Source organism: Castor canadensis, chromosome 8, assembly GCF_047511655.1.
Source record: "Castor canadensis chromosome 8, mCasCan1.hap1v2, whole genome shotgun sequence".
NCBI lineage: Eukaryota > Metazoa > Chordata > Mammalia > Rodentia > Castoridae > Castor > Castor canadensis.
Genome location: NC_133393.1, coordinates 53,373,473 through 53,383,762, shown reverse-complemented (window position 1 = coordinate 53,383,762; position 10,290 = coordinate 53,373,473). Strand labels below are relative to the sequence as shown.

Here is a 10,290-nt window from a genome sequence, read left to right as displayed (position 1 = left end):
TCCTCTATTTTATACTCAAGTGAGTCTTTGGCTCATTGCTTTTCTTGCCAATGATCTGATTGGTTAGTTTGTTTTTCAGTTTAAGACTTAATGTTTTCTATAGACAGGAATCTACTCCTCTCCTAGGCTGACTGGCAGAATAATTTTTTGAAACATCTTGTGAAAATTCACATCCACTTTTATTCTACATATAACCAATTTGAATGCCTATGTTACTATTCTAATTATGTCAATTTTAATAGGTATATAGTAGGATACCTTGGGGTTATTTTAATTTGCAATTCCTCACATCTTTTCATATGTTTAATTTTATTCTGTATATCTTCTTTAGTGAAGTCTCTGTTCATTTTGCCTGTTTTTTCTTTTGCCCATTTTATAATTACAGTTTATTTTCTTGTTGCTGAATTTTAAGAGAACTTTGTATATTTTTAATACCAGCCTTTATCAACTGTGTTTTGCAAATATTTTCTTCCAGTCTGTGGCTTGTCTTTTCATTATTTTAAGAGTGTGTTTTTCAGAGGAGAAGTTTTGAGTTTTAGAAAACTTTTAGTGGCATAACTAAAAAGCATTACCAAACCCCAGGTATTCTAGATTTTCTGTTATTTTCTAGAAGTCTTAGAGTTTTACATCTAGGTCTATGATCCATTTTGAAGTCTCCCCTCTTTTTTAAAAACTGAAATGTTCAGTTTTTTCAACATCATTTGTAGTAAGAATTCTCTTCACTGAATTGCATTTGCTCCTATGTCAGTGGATTGTATTTGTGTGAGCCTATTTCTGGTTTATTTGTCTATTCTTTAGCCATTATCTGGTTATTTATTAAGTAAGTATATATACCAAGTAAGTATTGAAGTAGGGTAGTGTCAGAACTCCAGCTTTGTTCTTTGTCTCATTTACCACTTTGGCTCTGAAATAACAAAATTAAATTAAATTAGTACCTTTTTCTTTTAGTGTGTGTTTGCTTAGTGTCTTTTTACTAATCATTTTATTTTTAGGAGTTAGAGTGTATATGACATTATATTGGGTTTTTCTTTGCAGTTCATGCCATTATTAACATTTATGTATGTTGACGTGACCTGCCTGCCATTCATATGTGTCACTATATTTCACATTGTAACTTTTATTTTTATTTTTTATTATTTCATAATATAGTTTGTATTTTCTTTATCCTTTTCACTGATTCTTCTGATTTCTTGGGTAATTTCAATTTTTGTTCTAATGGTTAACTTTATAAATTTAATTTTAAATTTCTTTAGGCAATACTTTTGACTTCCTATTATGAGCAATAATGTAATTACCATATAGTAGTCCTCCCTCCTTTAACACCAGGAAATACCTTCTAAGACCCCTATGGATGTCTGAAACCACAGATGGTACTGAGCCATAGACATGTATATCTATAATAAAGTTTTAATTTATAAATTAGACATAGTAAGAGATTAATAACAACTAATACTAAAATAGAAGAATTATAACAATATGCTGTAAATAAAACTGCCGGCATTACTGGTCTTGCACTTTGGGGCTATTATTAAGTAAAGGGCTCCTTGAACACCAGCTGCAGCACTGTGACAGTTAATCAGACAATGGAGATAGCTACTGAGAAACTACCAGGTGGAACTAGCACGTATACTCTGGACAAAGGGTTGATTCACCTCCCAGGAGTGATGGAGCAGTACAGCATGAGATTTCATTGTACAACTCAGAACGGTGTGTGATTTGAATCTTACAAATTACTTCTGATATTTTCTATGTAATATGGTTAACTGAAACTGTGGGACATGAAACTTTGAATAAGGGCAAGTATTGTATTCCCCTTGCTCATCTTCTCCTCTTTCCTTCCAACATTCAGTTTTATGTAATTATTTTATTCTTCATAGTGTTCTTTTTATGCATTTAAAACACTTATATTTGTATTACTTGACTCATTGCCTTTAGGTGATGGCTTAAAATTATTATTTATTTATTTTGCAGTACTAGGAGTGGAACCCAGAGCCTCATGCATGTTAGGCCATTGCTCTACCACTGGGCTGCACTCCCAGATCCTAAAATGGCATATTTTTATACCCAGTATAAGTGACAAGATTGGAATCAGTATGTTTATTGTATTTGACACCTTCTCTTTCTTCTTCTTACACTTTTTGTGATATTATTTTCCATTGACGAGTTGTATAAAACTCAGCATCCTTTACCCGTATTTGTGCTAATCCTAATCCTACAATTTGATGGATTTGGTGCTCACTGCTACATTTTGGCTGGAGTCCACTTGTTAGTCATTTTGTAAATTAAGGGGTCATGGGAATGAATTCTTGCATGTTCATGAAATTTGGCTGTTGAGAATAAAATTCTTAGAGTATTCTCTATATCCTTAAGAGTTTGTATGTGCAGTGCTGGGGATGGAACTGAGGGCTTTATGCATGGCAGGCAAGAAGTCCATATTCATGAGCCATACCTCCAGCCCAAAGAGAGTCTTTATTTAGTGTTAAACTCCAATAACTTTACTAGAATACTTCATAATGCTTCATTCTTTGCCAGTTTTCTCTGAGACATCTCAATTGATAATTCAAATCTAATTTTATTTCTTAGAATTTTTCAAGAATTATATATTTTAACTATAAAACCACCCAAATAAACATAAAAGAATGAGAATAGTAGAACAAATGTCCCCAGTTTTACCAGATCCTCAGGTTTTTGTCATATTTGTCCTCAGTTTTATTTTACTTTATTTTTTTATTGTTATTGGAAATATAGTGCATCTGAAGCCCCAGAAATATGCCTAATTCCATTCCTTCTTACTATCTCAGGGTAATTATTATTGATTATTTTGTGTTCTGCATTCTCTTGCATCTTGGGACCTATTACAGACTATATAAATAATACATAATATTTTGCTTGCTATTAAACTTTATATAAGTCCTATCATAAGTACATATAATTTAGCATCTTCTTTTCTTTCAGGTTTATCCACATAAATTCATATACTATATATGCTATAATCCATTATTCTTTTTTTCCATTAAAAACAGTGCAATAAACATTCTTGTAGACCTTCTTGTCAGAATATGGGCTCTTTTTTCAGCACTAGGTAGACATGAAATTATTGGTTTAGGGAACCTTCTTCTTTGTTTTTTGATAGATTTGCTGGGTTCCTCTTCAAAGTGATTTTAATCCTTTCTCTGTCAGTATCATATTGGCATTTCTAGTACTTCATTTGTCAGCATCAATTGTTAAATTTATTATCAGTTCGGCTTATGAGTGTGAAATTGTTATCTTCTGTTATAATTTGTACTTCTCATATTTCCAGGAGGGTGAGAATCTTTAGGTATTACATACATAGCCATTTGGGTTTTCTCTTTTGTTAATTTATTGTTTTCTTTTGGGGTGTCATTTCTTGGTGATTTGTGGAAACTTTTTATATTATGAATAATCATCCTTCATTTTATTTATTGCAAATATTTCTTTCCACTTTATAGCCTTAAGAAAAACTTAAGTCTCTTTTGTTATAGGATAGTTTAAATTTGGGTATAGTTCAACAAATCCTTCTTTCTTTTATAAATAGTAGTTTGGGGACTAGGAGTGTAGCTCAATAGTAAAGTGCATACCTAGCATGTGTGAGGCCCTGGATTCCATTCCCAGCCCCACCAAAAAGTAAATAAAAATAAAATCTGGGTATGTATTAAATATTTTAGAGAGTATCATTTTGAAGAACTCATACCTTGCTCCAGGGTTTAAAAAATGTTCTCCTCTTTCTTCTAGAAGTCTTCTTTTCATAGTTAAGTTTTTAATTCTGGAATGTGTGTGTCTCTATGTGTTTGTGTACATGCATGTGCGTGCATGTGTATGCATGTGTGTGGGTGTGTTTGATGAAGTCAGGACATAATTTAGACTTATTTTGCCATAGGACAGCCTATTATCCAGGAATTTGTCATTAAGTAATTCTTCCTCCACCATTGACATTTTTTACCCAGTATGCATTGTTAACTTAATTAAGCATATATTACTGTATTTTATAATTTTAAAATACTTTTAATAATAATTTTTGGGTTAAGGTAGTTAAAAATGATTTTATCCATGAATCTAGTTCAGCTTTCCATTTATTCAGGCTTTTTTGCCTTTTAATGTTGGTTGATAATCTTTCACAAAAAATACCTTTAAACTTTTGTAGGAAATATATCTAGGTCAGCTTGTTTTCATTGCCATTGTAAATGGGTATCTTCATTTTTGAGTTGTTACAGTGTATTCCAATGCCCATTGTTATATGAATTGCTTGTTGAGTCCTGCAATCTGGCTGAACTGTCTGTAGATTCTCTTGGATTTCTGTGCAACAATGAATTACTCCTTTTTCAATTCTTTTGCCTATTATTTATTTTTCTTGCTCTATTATGTGGTTTAGGCCTTTAAGCCAAAGTTGAACATAAGTAATGAGAGGGCCTTCTCTGCCTTATTTCTGATTTTAATAGTAATGTTTGTATCTTTTCATTGGTATACATGAAGTTTGCTCTACTTTTAATAACTTTCCTTAAGTTATCTTTTTTTACTAGTTGTAATTCTTTTGGTTTATAATCATATTTTGATGTTCAATTTTAGTGAGTGCTTTTGCTGCAGCTATTAAGAAATTTTTCTTTGAATAACTAATATGATAATATTTTCTTTTTTTCCTGGGATAAACTCTACTCTGTTTTTGATAAGCATTGTCATTACATTTTTTTATCCATATTCATCACTGAGGTTGGTGAGTAGACTACAAGGTGGGTGTTGGCGGCCCATTCTCAAATGGGTGCCTCGTTGGCAGATGACACTAGACAGAGGCTATGCCTGCTTCCTTAGAGGCTTGTGGACTACCCACAGTCACAGAGCATCCCTGCTCTCCGCAATGTCTGTGGGTCAGGAAGGGTTTCTTAACAACTAGACAAAGACACGGAAATAAAATTATCAAATACTAATTAGCTCATTTCACAATTTTACCCAGAATTGACCTTAATGCTCTAAGGCATGGGTTTCTCAATAGAGAAGGAAAATGTATTTCCAGGTATATTTCATTGCAGCCATTTTCTTTTCCAAACTTCCTATCCCTGTTTCTAGTTTAGAAAACTCACCATCATTCTGTTCTTTATGACTAAACATTTTTGTCTGCTGCTCTGTTTTATTAGAGGCAGTCTAGTCTAATCTATTTAACTTTACAGAACATAACTTTTTAAAAACTTCTTTGGCCCTGGCAGCATTGAACCCAGGGCCTTGCACATGCTAAGCAAGTGCTCTACCAATTGAGCTAAGCCTCAAGTATTTCCTTTTTCCTTTTCTCTTCTTTTCTTTTTTATTTAGTCTTCCAGACGGGGTCAGTGAAAGAATTAAAGATGTGCTTCCTCCTGAGAGCACAAGGTATTGTTTTTGTTTTACTGAAGAGCCTGTTCTGAACAGGACTTTGACCTTTCTGACCTGTAAGGGGCACCGCTGAGAGCCAGAGTGGAGACTCCAATGCACATCCTTGACTCATAGGGTCCCTATCGCTACTCTCGCACTGTACCCCTCAAAGGATTGCAGGATGCTGGGCTTGGGACCCTGGCTGTAGCAGGAGTCACAGCCCTTCACTGTGGAATCTAGTGATGTGTTTCAGGGGGCTCCCCATCCCTGGGACCCACCTGCACTTGATGGAGCAGCTGCTGGCTTCCCCCCTCTGTCAGGACCACCACTTGTTCCAAGTAGCTTTGCTCATATTGCAATCTTACTGTTCCTAACAGGATTCCTGGGGCCCCTCCTGTGCCATCCTTCTGTCTATCTATCTATCTATCTATCGCCTGTCACCTATCATTTATTTACCATTTACCTGCTATCATTTTCCATCCAACTACCTACCTTTCATCTAGTTGCCATCTATTTATCTGCCTATCTGGCTATCATTTACCTGTCATTGTCCTATTTATTAGCTACTAATTTAGCTGTCATTCATCTATCAATTATCTTCCATCTGTCTTTTTTGTTGTCTACTTACCATTGATCTGTTACCTACCTATCATATAATTTACCATGTATCTGTTATTGATCTGTCTAGCTGTCATCTATTTGTTATCTATTTACCACTTACCAGTTATTTTTTTTATCACTTGTCAATTTGTCATTTATCAACCTACCTATCTTTTGTTGTTATCATCTGTTTACTATTTGGAGGTGGTGGTATTATGTTTTGAACTCAGGCCCTTGAGCTCACTAGGCAGGTAAAGTACCACTTGAACCACACCCCAAGCCCTTTTTCCCTTCAGTTACTTTTTGAGCAGGGTCTCACCTTTTTTTTGGTGGTGGGGTGGCAGGGGGACTGGGACTAACCTCAGACTGTGATCCTCCTACCTATGCCTCTTGCATAATTGAGATTACAGGCATGTACCATCATGCCTTGTCCTTCATCTATTTATTATTTATCTATTATCAGTCTGTCATCTAGCTAGCTAGCTATCATCTGTCATTTGTACATTTACCATGTATCTATCATTTATCTGTCATCTATCTGTATTTTTGCTCAGATCTTTAATAATTGTTCATTTATTAATTTCTCAATTACAGTTGTGTGTAACATTTGACTGACACAGACCCTGGTGCCACAAATAGCCTGGATGCAAGCTATTCCAGTGGAATTCTGGCACTGGGTTGTTCATGTGTTAGATAAATACACAAATAGCTTTGTCAGGAGAAACTGAGATTCTGGTCATTTGTAGCATGTGATAATATCAGTCCCCACTTGGGATGGGATGAAACATCTATGGCCCTGGTAGCTTTGACAACAGGGATATAGTTACAAGGATTGTAATGTCAGCTGGCTATTTCTGTTGCACTAAAGACATATGTAGAGGACAGGAGAAATTGTGGTTGTTGTTGTTAACTCAGAACACACTCAATTAGAAAGCCTGGCAGCTCAGAGGAGTTCCTAACACCCTGCTGATGTACGGCAGGTATGGTTGAGGTAGAAACCCAAGGAGCCTGCCTTGTGGATCAGAGAGTTCCAACTCAATGAATACACAACCCCATGACTCTTGCTCTAATGTGGAGAACATAGAGAAGGAGTGGGAGGCTGAGGCACAGAAGGGGCACCTTGGGCAGACACAGAACAGGTTGAGAAATTTAACCTTCCCCTCAATTCTTGACGTCAGAAAACCCTTCCCCATGCATAAGTGCTCTTGGATGAATGCACTCAGGGGATTTGTTTACAAAAGGCACTGATTCTCCTTAGCTCCTGCCAACCCTAATTGCCTTCAGGCCCATAATGAGAATCACATTCCAACAGAACCCAGATGGAAGAACACAACACCTATTTGTGAAGGAGATAGCTTATCCAGCAAAAGAATGACAGGATCTTGCCAATTTGTATCTATCCGCCAGAGGCTGGGGAGCATCATGGAGTGCATTCTAAAGATGTTAAACCAATAAGAATGCAATATAAGGATTGGTCAGGCTACATGTAATGACATGGTGGCATGCATTCTGATCTGGAATTCAATATGCTGGTTTGACTCTACCAGGTTGGCTAACTGAAGTCTGGACTTGGTGGTGACCTGAATTCAAGGAGGTCCAAATGCTGGAACTTCATTACCTGATGGCCCAGGAAATGGGAAAGAATAGATGGACCTATTAGGTGCATTTCACTCAGCTACTTTCTAATCAGGTCCCCCCTTCCTTCTCCTCCTTCCTTCCTCCTACAGGACCCACATGTTACCCCGGCAAGGGGCCACCTGTTGAATGAGTTTTGATAGTTGGTGTCTGGCAGGAAAACACATTTCCTTGTCCATCACATAAAACTGTGGAACTTATTAGGATAAATTTGCTCATAATATTCCCTTATCAGCCTTCTAATGTCTCCACTCATTCCTGACAGCAGCAGCATGCCTCCTCTTTCTCCTGGGCAGTCTGGCTTTAGGTTTATCCACTTTGCTGAGCCTCTCAATCTGTTTTTGTTTTCACCAATTTTCTCCATTATTTTTACACTTTCTATTTCACTGACCTGTGGCTTCTCTATATTTTTATTTTTTCTTCTGCCTCCTTGGGGTTATTAGGAACACAGCAGTAGCTGAGAGGCAAGGAGGAGAGCAGGGTCCCTTTCCCTGACTGCAGCTCCTGATGGACATTCTCTGGGTTCTAGCAGCTTCTCCTTCCTCTGCCTCTCCAGGTGAAAGAGTGGTGAGAACCCTCTGCTGTCATTAGCCATGAAATGACACACTGCCCTTTTCCTACACCTAACCTCTGCCCACACATTTATAGTCTCCATACCCAGTGAGTGCAGGCTTTCCTGCTTTGTTTTGGCTGTGACGCAGACTCTTATCATTGACTTCACTCTGTTTCTCTCTTGAACTCCTGGGCTCAAGTGATGCTCCTTCTAATTTTAACATACACTTGTAATTTTGTTTCTTTGTTTTCTTTTGCAGTGCTGGGGAAGAAACCCAGACTTCAGGTATGCTAAGTAGTCTCCCTGCCACTGAGCTACACCCCAGCCCTTTCACTTATAATTTCTAAAAAGACTTATAGTAAGTGTGGCCATATTCTACTGTGGAGCTGATGCTGAAGTTAAGCTGATCAGGTAAACTCAATCTGAAGTTATGGACCTTAAAAATCATTGGTTTAGGGTCAGGCCTGATGGTGCATTCCTGTAATCTCAGCTATGCAGGAGGCAGAGGTAGAAGGTTTACAGTTCAAGGTCATCCCAGCCAAAAACGTGAGCCCCTATCTGAAAAGTAGCTACATCCAAAGGGAATGGGGTATGGCTCAAGTGGTAGAACATTTGGCTAGCAATCACAAGGCCCTGAGTAAAAAAACCAAAAAACAAAAAATAGATCACTAATTTTTTTGTGAAGAGATTGTCTATAAAATAGTAGTGCTCCGTGGAACCATTCTTTGATATGATATATATGGATAATTTGACACATTTATTACTCAATCTCCCTAATAAAGGCCTTATAGACATTTGCTGTATTTACTTTTGCTGCAGAGTACTAATTGACTCTAAGTTGAGAAAGAAAATTACAGAGAAGGCAAAATTTTCAATAGTCCAGGGAGAGTCTAGTCACAGTAAAGGGTTTTGAGCTAATGCTATACCTAGTCTTAAGAGACACAGATGTGATTAAAGTGTGGCTCTTGATCTTTTTGTGTTTAAGCCATTGTGTGAGATGTTTCTCCCTCAAACCTTGTTATGACATTGGCATTTTACCTGTCACACACACATACACAAAGAGAGTGGTTTTTGCCTGTAAGGAACTAGTAATGAAGTAGAGAGTACATTTGCAAGCAAATGATACTACAAATTAATCTATGGTGTAGAGTACTAAAAATAAAAACCCAAATGTTACAAAGACACAGGGATTTCACACTTGTCATTTGTTGTAGCAAATAAATGCCCTCTGACTACAAAAGATTTCCACGTGACAAAGGGAAAATAAGTTTGCAGATGGAATTAACTTTGCCAATCAGTTGACCTTAACGTAGAGAGGTTATCTTGCATTATCTAGGTGGGCCCAATGTAATTACTAGGGTCCTTTAAAAGTAGAAGAGAGGCAAAGGGAGATATGACTATGGAAGGAGGCCAGAGAGATGCAGCATCGCTAGCTATGAAGATGGAGGAAGGGGACAGGAGCCAAAGAAATGGATGGTTTCTAAAAGCTGGAAAAGATGGGTAATGTATTTTTCTCCAAGGCCTCTAAAAAGGAAGGCAGCCCTGCAGGCACCTTAGCTTTTAGACAATGAGACCTATGTCATATTTCTTGCCCACTGGACTATAACATTTATTAATGTGGCTGGTTATAAGCCATTATGCTTGGGATAATTTGTTATACAGGTATAAAAAACCAACACACCCTATCTGGGAAGGAGAGCGAAAGATGGTGCAGGCAGGTGGAAAAAAAAGGAGAGGGACAAATACAACTCATGTGTGTGCTGGGCCCAGATTTGGAAAATATTAAATCCCATGCTGGAGTCTGGCCTTCAGTCTTTAGAACAAAAAGAGTTAATGAAGTTTTTGAGCACAGTAGAAATGCTCTTGGTTTTGTGTTTTAGAAAGCAGAATGCTTGCTTAACTTGTGCAAGGCTCTGGGTTCAGTATCCAGCACTACGAAGACAGCAAAAACCCAACAGTGATGTTAATAAGTGTGGAGTAGCCTTCAGGGCATGGTTGGGAACATGGAGGCTCACTGCTCTCTTTTGCCTCAGTAACTTTTACAGGAAGGCTTTACTGCAGGGGTTGAAATCCCAGGATAAAGGGCCTTTGCAGATTTGCTTGTGCAGCCAAGTTGTGAAAAGACATCTTCCACCCATATCGCT

General features: G+C 37.3%; 1 pseudogene; it reads left to right on the top strand.

The window, feature by feature from the left end:
* Positions 1-9,096: 9,096 nt before the first annotated feature.
* LOC141410673 (small nucleolar RNA U13) lies at positions 9,097-9,194 on the top strand (annotated as a pseudogene).
* The last annotated feature ends 1,096 nt before the right edge of the window (positions 9,195-10,290 follow it).